We start from the raw sequence: 4,615 nt of genomic DNA, 5'->3' as shown, positions 1-4,615 counted from the left end.
TGGTAGAACGGTTACCGATATACTTATATGAGATCATAAGTGGGCGGTGCCACGCCCATTTTCCAAAGTTTTACCATAATCGTATTTCTTGGTAAAGAATTGTTGCAGGCATCAATTTTGAATAAATTAGCTTCAATATTTAATGATTTATCGAAGATTTTGTATTTCTCTAAATTACCGTTATATGGGATGTAGGCGTGGTTATTGTCCGATTTTAAAAAGTTTCGGCAATTTTTTATGCAGTGCCAAGGCCAACAACTGTGCCAAGTTTGGAAGAAATTGGTGCAGTGGTTACCAAGTTATACACATGTAACCATAAGTGGGCGTGGCTACGCCCATTTTCCAAAAATTTACAATATTCTTATTTTTCGTCTAAAACATATTATAAATATCAATTTTGAGTGAATAATCTCCAGTAGTTACTAAAATATCGCAGTTTTCGTATTTCTGAAAATTACCGTTATATGGGAAGTAGGCGTGGTTATTGAGCGATTTTAAAAATTTTCGGCCATTTGGTATGTTATGCGAAGGCCAACAACTGTGCCAAGTTTGGAAGAAATTAGTGCAGCGGTTACCAAGATATACACATGTAACCATAAGTGGGCGTGGCTACGCCCATTTTCCAAAAATTTATAATATTCTTATTTTTCGTCTAAAAATTATTGTAAATATCAATTTTGAGTGAATTATCTTCAGTAGTTACTAAAATATCGCAGTTTTCGTATTTCTGGAAATTACCGTTATATGGGAAGTGGGCGTGGTTAAAGTCCGATTTCGCCCATTTTCAATACCAACCTACCTTGGATTAAGGGAAACCTACATACCAAATTTCGTTGAGATATCTCAATTTTTGCTCGAGTTATCGTGTACACGGACAGACGGACAGACGGACAGACGGACAGACGGACAGACGGACGGACAGACAGACATGGCTTAATCGATTTCTTTTTTCATCCTGATCATTTATGTATACATTTGTCTATATCTATCTCGATTCGTTTTGGCTGTTACAAACAACCGTTATGTGAACAAAATTAATATACCCTTGTGCACAAGTGCGCTCGGGTATAAAAACACACCTTAGTCACTTACTTTCTACCTCATTTCAGCTATCAGCACATAGCACTTGAATACGCATTGAAATTCTTTGTAATTGTTGTTACACCCAGAGGCATTGCTCATCATTTCTAAGCGCATAAAAATTCTCGTTAGTTAATGACAACTTTTGCAAGCAGCCGCTTGTTATGTGCTTATGTTTGTAGATATGTAAAAATAACTACATGCACACACACACATAAATGCTGTGTATACCCTACAGGAAATGTATTTAACTATAAGCTAACTTTAAGTTGATTAGGTAGGAGCTAAAAGTCACTACTATCTGCTATTATCTGTACATTTTCTTTGGCGAAAGCTTACTATATTAAGCGGGATAAAAGTTCCAAAAATTTCATATTAAAACACATTAATTTTTCGATACTAGGTAATGCAAAATTGAATGCCGGACTTTTCTTAGGACATTGCCCTGCGAAAAAAATTATTTTCGAATGTGAAAAGAGTTGTTTTACTGATTTTTTTTTTTTTTTTTATTACTATACATTATATTTTCCCACTGGGTATGTTCATATACATAATAGTATTTATAAAAACATACATACATATGCGTTGAGTTCCTTGTTGCATTTCACGTATCAAGTCAATAATATGTAGCACGTTACAATCTTTAACTTTTGCTGGGTTTTAATGTACTAGGATATATTAGTAAAAATTTAAGCTGACGAATATTTATGTATGGGCTCTAAAGGTGTTAAACAGCTGGGGTGTTCGTCTGGTGCCAATAGCCTCATACCTCATCCTACTTGCAAAGGCAGCGCAGAAGCACAACAATTTTTTTCGTTGTTGGGGTTGTCATGTGTGCCAAAACCTTAAGGGCACCTTGGCTATCACTAGTGACACATAAACTCCTCCTGCTCCACCAATTTTCGATAACGTAATTCATAGGCTTGAGGTTTGCAAATACCTCAGCTTTATATACCGAGGCGTGTTCGCCAAGAGAGAAGTGAATATTGTCCCCGTTACTTTCGATATAGACTCGAAATCCTGACCCTGCATCAGTTATGGAACTAACAGTATCTACAATGTCCAAGCCCGGCCTAAGTACTAGGGTTAAGCAAGTGCTCAGCCACAGGGAAGTCGACATTGTACTATCACCTCAGCAAAGCGAATGGTGGCGTACTATCTTGTGGCATTGAAAAGACAATGAAGTCTAAATCTCAGCTTCCAGCAATTTCCGCCTCGCTCCACCTTGTATCATAGGAGCACCTATTTCTCTCAAGCCTACAGGTGGCCTTAAGGGCCTCTCCGCAGATAAATAATATTAAGTGATGGTAGGTTCAGCAGTACATCCAAAGCAGCGCCAGGTGTGGTAAGGAAAGCTCGCGTGCAAGACACTACAACCATTCTTTAAAAGTTGGCAGGCATACTTCCCACGCAATGAATTGAGAGTCTGCTCCACCACACCACAGATACATAGCTGATTATGAGTCTTATCAGACGGACCCCACGTTTTACCATGGCCAGGACGCTTTTAAGGCTTTGGAATTATTTTGCTCAACGTGAGACTATCTAGAATTACATCCAAAATACTTTACTTCCGAAAAAAAAACTGATTAATAACTACTTTAAGGGCAGGGGCAACAATGCCGCCCACCTTCTCCTTCTAGTAAAGAGCCCAACATTAGTTTTGGGTTGGGTTAGCGGACAGCCCTTTCTCACTACAGCAAGTGTCGAATCATATTCAATGTTATTTGCGCTTTCCCTACAAACAACTGATAGAGAAGGACCTGTAAGCATGACCAGCAGATAATAAATTACCAAGCATCAAAGCAAGGAAAAAGCAACCAATCCTGCGGACCACCTCCACGATAGCGCAACTCAACCAATCTTTTCACACATTTAAGCATGAACGACATCATTATAATGGGACTGAACGACGTCTTCTAGTCTGCATGATTGTGGTATGCAAGCAAGTTCAAGCGACACAGTTTTTCAAGGTCGCCTCCAAAGGCTCAGCACCTTCATTGTGTACAATAGTTAAGGCACCGTCCGGGCCGGGCGATATGAAGCTGTCGATAGATTCTATAGCATATGTTATGGCATCTTCACGCGCCTCAATTCTGGAAACAAACTATTCGTACCCTAAAACTCACTTTTCTGCCTCTCCTCTCGAGAAAGGGGGATGTGTAACAATCAGTATCCTTTGAACGAAGCCCTTTTCAAAAAACGAATTAGCTTCTTTTAAGCTCCATATCAGGTTTTTTAGGCGCTGTAGCTTTCGAAGTCATTCAGGCTTTTCAGGTGAGCAACTCCACTGTAAACTTTTTGCGCTTGACGTTTCTTAAATTTTTTGACATTTCGCAGTGAATTGGAGAATGATGTAGAAATAAGTTTTCCGACACATGAGATAAGACTTAAAAATGTTAGTTCGATAGAAAAGGGCAAATTTGTAGTGGCTAGGACTTGCCGTTGATTTTAGGCATTTTTTTTTTTTATTAAGGCATCGTAAATAATTTCCATATAAAGAAGTCGTCAACATGCTTTGTATTTTTCGGAAGAAAATGACTGACACCGTCAACAAAAAAAAATAAACGGTAATTCCTAGCTAAAATTTAATGGGCTCAAAGTTTCGGTTTTTTTTATATCTAATTTTTTATTAAAAAAAGTAGTGGAAAAAATTGTTTTCATTCAAAATTCTTATTTTTGTAACCGCAAATTGAAAAATGGAGATACATGGCTGAAAGTTTGCCACAATAACTTTTTTTGTAACCGACAACAAAATTTTTATGGGACCGAAAGAAAATAAATACTTGTTTTAATTGGCACAGTCTAATATTCATAGATATGTACGTGGGTCCGTTCCAAAAAAATTGCTATTGTTTGCCCCCTCCTTTTAAATTATTTTATGATGGTAAAAACGAAAATTCCAAAACAGCATTATACGATCCAAATAATGAACCACCAACAAAACTGTTTTTTTTTTTATTATTATTATTGTAACCAGTATATGCTGCATAAGCCTTACATATGAACTCGTAGAGGTGGGGTCATTACACCTAAAATACCTATGTTATGTAGACGGTGACCGGAACATTATTGTACATACATACATACATATAATGTTTACGCTACATTAACGCAATGTACGGGTAAATTATACATATAAATAAAAACATCGAATATGTCAAAAACTCATCAAGCTGAACAGGGTTGTAGCGACACCGCAATAAAAATTTAATAACAAATTATTTATACATATATAAATACATGTATGTATGAATGTACATATGTATGCACTTGTGTGTATGTATATCTACAATTACATACTCTACCCCCTTAACTCGTCAGATTTTCATAATTAGATTAAAAACTCGCTATGTTAAAGTCATACGATCATGGTCATTGATGCCATATCGATTCCTTTCGAGTTGTGTTTAACTTGTATTTACAAACACATGTGCGTATATATGTATGTATATTTATATTCTAGGTATTTCATATGAACATGTACTATGTATCGCTTTAACTACTATATAATCGTTCAATGAAGCTTTTTTTT

The sequence above is a fragment of the Rhagoletis pomonella genome, unplaced genomic scaffold (assembly GCF_013731165.1).
Source record: "Rhagoletis pomonella isolate Grant_MI unplaced genomic scaffold, Rhpom_1.0 Rhpom_scaffold_00012, whole genome shotgun sequence".
Classification (NCBI taxonomy): Eukaryota; Metazoa; Arthropoda; class Insecta; order Diptera; family Tephritidae; genus Rhagoletis; species Rhagoletis pomonella.
This window is presented reverse-complemented; position numbering follows the sequence as displayed.